Below are 12052 nucleotides of genomic sequence, written 5' to 3' on the forward strand. Positions count from 1 at the left end.
ATCACACTGAGCCTTTGACCCAGAGCGTCTGTTCATATGGCAGGCTTTGATCTTTTATTTGTTTTCATTCAAAAGCTGATTGAAAGTGAAGGAAATTGGTTGGACGTTGCAGAACGTATGGTCAATACCAAAGTTTTAGCTGTGTTTTTTCTCAAGTAATTTAGAAATTGGCATGTACTTTTAATTTTAGTTAAAGTATATGTAAACCTTTTCTCTAAAATATACACTGTATGTTTGAATATGTTAGTGTAATCATAAAACATAATTTTCAGTATATTTAGATCTGTAGCTGTTGCTAAAATAATACCAAAATAAGACCAAAACTGAAGACCCCCCCTCTGTATTAAAATAACTTTCAGATTTAGACACAAAACTTTTGTAGCCAGGTGGTTGGCTAGAGACAGAGTGATTTAGGACACTGTGACTTTTTTAATGGACGTTGCTACTCCTATGTGCACATCAACCTGCTACAAGCCTGCGGCCATGTGCTGAAGACTGGAGTCAATCCAGGATGATCCTGGAGTGAGCTAACATCTAAACAGTTGCCGGTGTGCTGCTGTATCACTGGGAATGTTGAGAGGACACTGCTGCCATTAACTTATTGCTGCTAGCAGAGACTGAACACATAGGGACTATGTAACTAAGTAACTGGGAGCGTTACTTACTGCATGCAGGCTTTACTGTGACTGTACTCATGTGCACCACCATAAAGACAGGGCCCAAATGCTAGCTTGGCTGAAGAACTAGGGCTAAAGACTACTCCCTCAGATAGCTGCCTCACAAGAACTTTGCCTTTTGTCCATAGTAAGAGGTACCTCTTTAGGGAGTCTTAAATTAAATTTCTGCCATTTGCATTGCACTCCAAAGTTGATATAGCCTACTGTTTGCAGAGGAGTTATCACAGTATTGATAATCAATATTGTCACAGTATTGATTATTATTGCTGTTATTGTTTTATAATGCCAGTATTTTCTGATTTTGTGGATTTCCAAGTGTACTTTAATTTAGCTGCATAGAACTGTTCTATGCTGCTATAGCCTAGTGAACATATTGTCTAATGGACTGTGATTGACCTAATCATTTTCTTATCCATTTATGTGCAAACTGCTATTTAGTGCAAACAGTGACAATATATTGGGTTCATTTATCACTAACCAGTCGGATGTTTTCTGTTTGATTCTGAACCTTCGTTTGTTTTTTTGCATAGTATCTTTATTTGTGCTCCCAGTAAAAGTGCAGTATCATTTGCATCTGGTGTCTGGTGTCAGTGAGGCTTAGGTTGTTCTTAGAGCTGAGGCTGAAGAACAGAGAACCCAGTTTACCAAGTGACTCCTGCAGGGGTAGCACTACATATTTATTAAGTGGTATCAATTTTCTTTTTTATTGGATTTTTTTATCATTTATTGTTTGTATGCACTAAAATAAATGTTAATGTAAAAATTGTTTTGATCTATGTTATTGCAAGATTTTTGAATGTACAAAAAATTATACTGTCTTTTCATTCTATAGGTCTTCTGCTCTATGGTAAATACTGTATATGCTTTTTGGGGGTCATTAATTTCATATTTTTTATCTTTGAGTTTTCCATGTCCATAGCTCTGTGTTTGGAAATGGGGAACAGTTGGTTCCACAGCGAAAGAGGTGATCAATGTTATCTGTGGTCCATCTTAGCCACACTCAGCTTTTCATTGTGCTGCTTGGTAGGGATGCAACCTCTTGTGATATGATTCTGTATTGTGCAATGCTCTATTTTTTCGTTTAGGTATGTCAATGGCACAAAGATAAAATGGTGATTTTCAAAGTTTTCAAATGGTTTATGGCCTATTCAGAATGGACCCAGATGGATTCAGATAGCACAACAGTGTGTTGTATCACGGTCACGTGATAGTTTAAGTTCTTTTAGGGTTTTTATTCGATATGTGCAAAGAGAAATTACACAAATACTTTTAAAAATAACACTTATTAAAGATAATGACAGATAAAGATAAAGAAAATATGAAAACAATACTTAACTAAAGATGCTGTTTTGCCATGGAGTCCCTGTCTGCTTTTACACAATATGGCCGACCAGGTTCAGATGCATGCATGATTGCAAGCTTTGATGTGAGACTAGCCTATTCCAGTTTGGGCTTGGTATTTAGACTTGTGTATAGGGAATAGACAACCCCCAAGCCAACTCCCTTTGCAACATGTCCCCTCAAATACATGGACAGTTTACAATCACACATCACACATTCCTATAAAATGAATCATTTAGGTTAACCAGGATATTAGAGGCTTTATTAGATATTTTTGAGGCCAACATTAAAAAGGAATATGAAATATGCAATTTTCCTATCACTCCACTCCCTGGCTCACACATATCATACAGTAATGCCTCTAACTGTACATAAAGACAACATCATCAGTGGAGAGAAAGCACCTGACTATTGTAAACAAAAAGAATAATTGATGTAGTCTCCCACCCCTGGTTAAATTTACCTTAACCACTTAAGGACCAGCCTTGTTTTGGAATTTAGGCGTTTACATGTTTAAAACAGGTTTTTTTGCAAGAAAATTACTTAGAACCCCCAAACATTATATATTATTTTTTCTAACACCCTAGAGAATAAAATGGTAGTCATTGCAATACTTTTTTCACACCGTATTTGCGCAGCGGTCTTACAAGCGTGCTGTTTTTGGAGAAAATTCACTTTTTTGAATAAAAAAAAAAGACAACAGTAAAGTTAGCCCAATTTTATTTTATATTGTGAAAGATAATGTTACGCCGAGTAAATTGATACCCAACATGTCATGCTTCAAAATTGCGCCCGCTCGTGGAATGGCATCAAACTTTTACCCTCAAAAATCTCCATAGGCGACGTTTAAAAAATTCTACAGGTTGCATGTTTTGCGTTACAGAGGAGGTCTAGGGCTAGAATTATTGCTCTCGCTCTAACGATTGCGGCGATACCTCACATGTGTGGTTTGACAACCGTTTTCGCGAGCTCGTTGGGACGGGGGGTTTTTAAAAAAAAAATCTTTTATTTTTCTTATTTATTTTACATGATTTTATTTATTACACTGTTTAAAAAAAAAATTGTGTCACTTTAAAAAAAATTACATTGAAAAAAATGTGCCTTTAAGACGTATGGGCGTAAGTGACGTTTTGACGTCGCTTCCGCCCTGCAGTGTCATGGAGACGAGTGGGCGCCATCTTCCCCTCACTCGTTTTCAGGCAAAACAAGGGGAACAATGCGATCGCCCCTGCCGCTACCGATGGCTCCGGTAAGCGACGGAGGGCACTGGATCGTGGCAGGAGGGGGGCCCTCTCCTGCCACCGATAAAAGTGATCTCGCGTCGAATCCGCCGCAGAGACCACTTTTATCTGAAAGCCGACCGCTGCACAAAAACGGGGATACTAGCTGCTGCCATAACAACGATATCCGCCGCCAAACTTAGGACGTACATCGGCGTGCGGTGGTCGGCAAGTGGTTAAATGAAAAATAGGGGATCTAAAGTGTATCTAATCTAAAGTATAGATACCTACTTTATTTACCCTGTCTATTTACCTGCACAGAAAATCTCATTCAGCTATGTTAGGGCTGAAAAATATAAAAATATCCAAAGTTCAAAAAATAGTAAAAAAAACTATATGTTGAACTTACAAAAACGAACACCAAACTTTTTCTTTCGAAAGCACAGGAGCAGGTATGAACATTAAACTTTCCTTTCCAAGAGTTTATAAGTATAGAAGCTTGTCAAGGTCCTCCATATCTGGTGATGGACAGCAGAGTCTTAGACATTCGGTGATCAGATCGCAGCTGCAGCACAGCAATTAGAACTGAAAGAACTGTACAATATAAAGTCCATATCATACTCTGGACTGTTGCAGTTCACAAGTCATAGACGTGCAGGTACATAACCACCATGGTAGATGGAACTTCAACCACTTCAGGCACTTGACCATCAGAGCAAATAAAACAGTTCAGGTACTTGACCATCAGAACAGATAGAACAATTCAGGTACTTGACCATGATATTGGATGGAACAGTTCTGGTAATTGACCACCAGAGCAGGTGGAACTTGAACCAACAGTTGAGCTGCTGATCAGTGGCAAAGTCTTTATAGACAGTTGCTGCTGTCAAAAGTGTTTGTCTCCTTTCTCCAATATGCTTGTGGTTGAAGTCAAGGCAGGTGTGTTACCAAGACTGTCAGTCCAACATTTCCTAACTAACAACAATACCCATATAGCCCCTCATAGATTTCTGCACAGTTAAATCCACGATCTCCAGTGACCTAGCCTAACACTAAAAGAAAAAGCTCTTATTTTTCGTTTGTTAAGGGTGAAATTTTGGTACAGGAACACCACCACCCATCTCCCTCCTGAACTTCACATTACTGTATCTAAACTAAACTAAGTCCAACCATAGGCCCAACTTCAAACTACTTAATGTGTTTGCTTTCTCTGTGTACTCCAGTCTCCTCCCACACTCTAAAGATATTCTGGCAGGCTAACTGGCTCTTATCTACACCAACCCCAGTATGTGTGTACAAATTACCCATACATATATGTCACCATACTCTACGTGCCAGCCTTAAACCCAAGTATTCGGGGAGGATTGAGGAAAACCAAACATGTAGTAAAATATACTTCAAATCAAACACCAGTTACTATTTGTACTAAAGTAAAAAATATGCAACATATGTTTGCAAAATGTGACAATGTATTAAAGTGTTTGTTCACCAATGCCAGAAGTCTTCCAAGCAAAATAGGTGAGTTGGAAGCTCTGGTGCACGAGGAGAACTATGATCTAATTGGTATTGCTGAATCTTGGCTTGGGCTATTAATATTCCTGCTATGCTCTCTTTTGGAAAGAGAGGGTAAAACGGAGGGGCAGTGGTGTCTGTCTCTATATGAGAAGTGATCTCAAAGTGAGTGTGAAAGAGAACCTAGTTGATGGAGAGTGATGAGTCTGAAGCATTATGGGTGGAACTGTACATGGGTGTGCGTACTACATACGTAGTCATTGGAGTTTGTTATAGACCTCCAAGTGTTAGTGAGGAGGTGGTGACCTAGTTCCTGGCACAGATGGAAAGGGCTGCAAGGGCTGGGACAGTAAAAATAATGGGGGATTTTAACTACTCGGAAATTGGAGTAACTGGAGTAATGGCACTGCTGGGACAGGTAAAGGGCAAAAATGTATAAACCTATTATAAGACAATTTTATGGTCCAGTGTATTGAGGCCCCGGCTAGGAATGAAGCTCTGCTGGACCTAGTAATCTCTAACCATGCAGAGCTTATTAACAATATTCATATAAAAGAGCATCTGGGTAGCAGTGACTATAACATGATTTCATTTAATGTTAACTGTAAGCAAAAAACATATACGGGTAAGCTAAAAACACTTCACCTTAAGAGAGCAAATTTTCCAAGGATGAAGGCTGCTCTCCAGGATTTAGACTGGGAGGGAATGTTGGCATCAATGAACACAGAACAAAAATGGAAATTCTATAAAGTGACTGTATGTAAACTCACTGCAAAGTATATTCCCATGGGAAATTAGTTTAAAAGGCTAAACATAAAACCTATGTGGCTCACGGCCAAAGTTAAAATGGCTATAAATAATAATAAAAGAGCTTTTAAAAAATATAAAAATGAAGGAACGCTATCATCATTTAAATGTTACAAAGTATATAACAGAATATGTAAAAAGGAAATCAAGGATGCAAAAATTCAAAACGAATGAGAGATTGCAAAAGATAGTATTACAAACCCCAAAAAATGATTTAAATATATTAATAGTAAAAAGGTCAAGTCTTAGCATGTAGGCCCTTTACAAAATAATGTAGAGTGGGTGACTGGAGACAAAGAGAAGGCAAATGTATTAACTACTTTCTTCAGCTCTGTGTATACAAAGGAGCATGGGGGAGCTCATGTTTATAATGGGGGTGGTAGTGATACAGCCCCAAATGATCCACAATGGCTCAAAAGTGATATGGTCCAGAAATATTTAGACAAAATAAAGGTGAATAAAGCACCTGGACCAGATGGCATCCACCCACGGATCCTAAAAGAACTGAGCTCTGTCATTTCAAGACCATTGTTTCTAATATTTAGGGACTCGGTAATGACTGGAATGGTACAACTGGATTGGCGCATGGCCAATGTGGTGCCCATATTTAAAAAGGAATCAAAGTCTTTGCCAAATAACTATAGACCTGTCAGTTTAACTTCAATGGTCGGGAAGATACTGGAGAGTTTAATAAAAGACCACATAGACAAGTTCTTGCTTGAAAAAAAATATTTTAAGCAACAGACAGCATGGATTCATGAAAGACAGAAGTTGTCAAAAAACCTGATTTCTTTTATGAGGAGGACAGAGGGGTGGCTGTGGACGTGGTATACTTGGATATTGCACAGTTCCCCACAAATGACTAATGTGTAAAGTAAAGTCTACAGGCTTGGAAAGATCAATTTATAAATTGATAGAAAACTGGCTAAAAGACAGAATTCAGAGAGTAGTGGTTAATGATTCTTACTCTGAATGGTCTAAGGTTATCAGTGGTGTACTCCAAGGTTCAGTGTTGGGACCCTTACTTTTTAATATCTTTATAAATGATATAGGGTCTGGAATTAAAAGTACCATTTCTGTCTTCTCAGATGACACTAAGCTATGCAGTGGAATAACGTCCTTACAGGATGTCTCCAATTTACAAGCCAACCTCAATGCACCGTCTAATTGGGCAACTAAGTGGCAAATGACGTTTAATGTTGATAAATGTAAAGTTATGCACTTGGGGGCTAAGAATATGCATGTATCATACATTCTAGGGGGGGTACAACTGGGGTGAATCAATAGTGGAGAAGGATCTGGGGGCTTTGGTAGAACATGAGCTCAATAATAGCATGCTTTTACAAGCTGCGGTTTCCAAAGCAAGCACAGCCCTTTCTTATATTAAGAGAGGTATGGAATCCAGAGAGAGATATCATTTTGCCTCTGTACAAATCATTAGTAAGACCTCATCTGGAATATGAAGTTCAATTTTGGGCACCAGTTCTCAAAAAGGATATCGGGGAATTGGAGAAAGTGCAGGGAAGGGCAACCACACTGATAAGAGGCATGGAGAAGCTCAGCTATGAGGAAAGATTAGAGGAATTGAATCTATTTCCTCTTGAGAAGAGGAGATTAAGGGGGATATGATCAACATGTACAAATACATTAATGGTCCATATAGTGAACTTGGTGTTGAGTTATTCATTTTAAGGTCATCACAGAGGACAAGGGGGCACTCTATATCTAGAGGAAAAAAGATTTCACCTCCAAATACTGAAAGGTTTCTTCACAGTAAGAGCTGTGAAAATGTGGAATAGACTCTCTCCAGAGGTGGTTCTGGCAAGCTCAGTAGATTGCTTTAAAAAAAGGCCTGTATTCTTTCCTAAATGTACGTACTGGGTACTAACTTTTATAGGTAAAGTTGATCCAGGGAAAATCCGATTGCCTCTCGGGGGATCAGGAAGGAATTTTTTTCTTGCTATAGCAAATTGGATCATGCTTTGCTGGGGTTTTTCGCCTTCCTCTGGATCAACTGTGGGTATAGGATTATGTATATGGGATTATATATATATATATATATATATATATATATATATATATATATATATTTTTTTTTTTATTTTTTTTTTGGTTGAACTGGATGAACTCGTGTCTTTTTTTCAACCTGACTAACTATGTAACTATGTGTAAAACCCCAAGTTTAAACCTTTAAACTAGTGTAACCCTTTCTCTCCCTGTACTGTGCACATTCTGTGGATTCTGTTTTTATTAGCACTCCAACAATGGTTCTGCCTTACAGTTCCACTATAATGATTGTCACGGAACGTCCCACACTCCGCTTGAGTGCTTCCATCATATACCGCTTCTTAAGTTCTGGAACACGAGTCCAATGGATCTGGCTATAGGAACCCCAAGAACTAGACAACACCAGTCTTGGAGTACATCAGAACTGTTTATTTGAGATCTCACCCACATTTATACACCAGGATGACTCAAAGCTAACCTAATTAACATGAGCTAATTTACTACAAAATTTACCCAGACTAGATGACAGACTTGTGGGCACCGAGCTTCACACAGTAATATAAACACAATAGCTGGAGCTAATTACAATTAACAATACAAACAAAACCTAATTAACATGAGCTCCAATAGGAGTCGTCCCGTCTCCTACATTGTATAGAGGACAATGTGATCAGCTCATTCAATTAACATACATCCTGGGAGATATTGTGGACAAATATTACTGTCCCATTTTAAGTAGTCCAAGATATATTTTCTCACTCACCCTGTGCCAGGATGGCACAGGGTGACTTAGACATAAGATGTATTCTGAGTTCCACGGGCCCTCCCGTCACATCTCTCCCCTTTCGGCAGGAGACTAACACAGGAGGAGACCCCAGACGGGTTGACTCCGAAGTTAGTCCATAGTTCCAGTCCTCTACTGCCTGTACCCACACAGTACCCCAAACAAATTATTCCAAACAGAGTATTACTCACCCAGCCATCCTCTGCCTCTCTCAGAGAACATATCCGCCGCTGGGGAGAGGCCTGGACTGGCCCTTCTCCCTGGAGTCCTTTCTGCCGCTGGAGAGAAGACAGGGGGACTGGGCTCACTCCATCCTGCTGTTGGGGATCTGGGCCGACTGCCCAGCATCCCTGGGGTATACAGGTGGGGACTGAAGCCCCATCGACCGACACCAGATCAAGCTGCAGTTGTGAAGTGATGACTGCATTCTCTCCTTGGATCCTGATCTGCAGCTCGCGATAGATTGCCACCTCCTCACCTTGGGCCTCCACAATTGCTGCAGGTGTGGGGCAGAGGTCTTGGACCCTCTGTCCGGTTGCCAGCACTTCTGCTGGGGGTTTGCCAGGTGGTTCCTCCTCTACAGAAACGTCTATTAAATCCCCAGTCTCTGGAATTAGTAAAAGTGTGGGACAGAGGTCTTGGACCCTCTGTTCAGTTACCAGATCTTCAGCTGGAGAAGTTTGTTTTAACTCCATAGATGCTGCTGGCAGAAAATCACATGTCCCTGTCAGTGTTGTGGGAGAAAGGCCGACTACCTCTTCTCTCAAGAAGGCCGAAGCCACTGTTGGTGCTGGGCAGAACACAGTGAACTTTGGCCCTGATAGCAGCTCTTCTGCTGGAGGCTCATCAGGTTGTTTTTCCTCAGCAGAAAAGTCTATCAAATCCCATGTCTCTGCAACTGATGTCTGGGGATAGAGGTTCACCATCTCCTGTCCATGGAACCCAGAAAATGCTATCATTTCTGGGCAGAGGTTAGCAGAGCTCTGCCCTGTTGTCAGCACTTCAGGTTTGGGGACGGCAATCTCCGGATTTTCCACTGCCGATTCTCTGGCATGCTGCTGAACTTGTTCTAGCAGTTTCCTGTATGCCCTTTCCAGATGCTGTTCCTTCCTTAGCAAATGGTCCAGATCAGGTTTGAGCTCTGAGACCCCTGCAAGACCGAGCATAGACTCTCTATATTCTCTCAGGTCCTCAAGGTCAGGTTCCCCTTCATCGCCAAACATAAAAAGATCTGTAAGGTTCTCCCACAGCAATCCAGGGCCGCCAAAATCATATCCCTCTGGAGAGCATTCTGTCGTCTCCCCTAAATATCCCTCCTCTGCGTGCCATTGCAGAGCCCGATAACGATTGTCCAGCTCTATCTCCTGCTGGACCAACCTGTCCAACTCAGTCACCCATTGCTCCTGGGGCTGCTCTCCCAGGAATGCCATCCGCAATGCCCGTTGGTCACTGGCCCATTGCTCTTGGGTTGGAAAGCACTTGCCCTGTTTTATACCAGCGAGGCGGAGGGCTGCAATCCAGAGCTCCACCCGAATTTGCTGCCTAAGCTCCAGGTATTCATCCTCAGACACAGTCCTGGTGTATGTTGAAAGGATGATTCGCAGCAGCCCCGGGAACTCTGATGCCAGGTCCATATCTCTGCTGGGGTGACTGAAGTCTGCTATCCTGATCTTGGATCCAGGTGGAGGTTTAAATTTCCCAGACTGCAGGAAGCTTTCCTGCTGCTTGCCACCAATGTCACGGAACGTCCCACACTCCGCTTGAATGCTTCCGTCATATACCGCTTCCTAAGTTCTGGAACACGAGTCCAATGGATCTGGCTATAGGAACCCCAAGAACTAGACAACCCCAGTCTTGGAGTACATCAGAACTGTTTATTTGAGATCTCACCCACATTTATACACCAGGATGACTCAAAGCTAACCTAATTAACATGAGCTAATTTACTACAAAATTTACCCAGACTAGATGACAGACTTGTGGGCACCGAGCTTCACACAGTAATATAAACACAATAGCTGGAGCTAATTACAATTAACAATACAAACAAAACCTAATTAGCATGAGCTCCAATAGGAGTCGTTCCGTCTCCTACATTGTATAGAGGACAATGTGATCAGCTCATTCAATTAACATACATCCTGGGAGATATTGTGGACAAATATTACTGTCCCATTTTAAGTAGTCCAAGATATATTTTCTCACTCACCCTGTGCCAGGATGGCACAGGGTGACTTAGACATAAGATGTATTCTGAGTTCCACTGGCCCTCCCGTCACAATGATTATGGCAGAATATACCAAAGTACATGCTACTATAATCAAGCTTAAATACACACATAAAGGGACAATACAATGTGTAAATGTTTAGGTATTCTTACACCTTCTGAAGCATTAGAAATAAGTAAACCATCCCAGATGTGAAAACAATATTACTGTTGATCAAATACTAGCATTTTTCTCTATTATTTCAGAAATACCCATCAAGCAGCATCAAAATTATTAGCTGCTCTGTTTACAATCAGTTCTAACATAACTTTGAAGTTATCCATGGAGGCTATGATCTTGGTCTTCAGTTCTTGGACATCAAACCATATCAGACAGGGGGATTGATGCTGTTTAGTACTATCTAGGAACTAAACAAAAATGAAAGATCTTAGTGGGTTATCATTACATTTCCCTCCTAGAAATAAACAAATAGTTAGCACAAAACACATATCACAAAAAAGTTACCAGAAAATACAAAACATATGGCCATTATTTTTTAATATTCATGAGTGCACTCTTTATTACACATGATAAATTAGCTAATTTTAAGGAATTAATTAATTATTACCGTGTAGAGTTTCATTAAGGTACCTCCATCAAAAGTTGTCAATAATTCACCATGGTTAAAATTACATTAACAATATCATCTATAGTGTGTTCATCACATTGTGCACAAAGATTATACATCACAAAATCCATATTGATTTTTCTATTTCAACCTCTTGCTCAATCCCAACTATACAGATCTTGGAAACTTCTAGGAACAGATCTGGTTCCTTATATATTAATGAAAAAACGTATAAAACAATCATTAGTGTTGTATTCAAAAGTATCACACTTCATACAATCGCCAATAAGGACAATACAAAGTAGACATATATATTTATCTCCAGTAATCATTCGTTATTGTCCTATCTTATGCTGTTACTCTGGGCTTAACATGCATTTAACATGTTATACAGAACTTGTCTTTACCAGTCATCTATTTTGTACAACCGATTGGCACAAATGGGTACAACCAGGTTTTTATCAGTGGGTGGAGCCTTCTCCCTTTCTACACCCAGTATGCCGGAATGGAGAACTAAACATTTAAATAATTATAATAATCATGGCTGCTTTTAGGAATTTAAAGGGTTTCGGCCTCAATCAGCCATTTTCTTTTCTTTGTTTCAATTTAATTCTAGAGTTACATAGCAAAAACTAACCATTTCAACTAGGATTTTATTTCTACAAAAGTATTTAAACATTTCCTTTACCTTGCAAAGTGTTGACACTGATCACTGCTCCCTGTAATCGGGAGTGGTGATCAGTGTCATGTCACACATAGCCCATCCCCCCCACAGTTAGAATCACTCCCTAGGACACACTTAACCCCTACAGCGCCCCCTAGTGGTTAACCCCTTCACTGCCAGTCACATTTACACAGTAATCAATGCA

This window comes from Aquarana catesbeiana, linkage group LG02 (genome assembly GCF_042186555.1).
Source record: "Aquarana catesbeiana isolate 2022-GZ linkage group LG02, ASM4218655v1, whole genome shotgun sequence".
Lineage (NCBI taxonomy): Eukaryota > Metazoa > Chordata > Amphibia > Anura > Ranidae > Aquarana > Aquarana catesbeiana.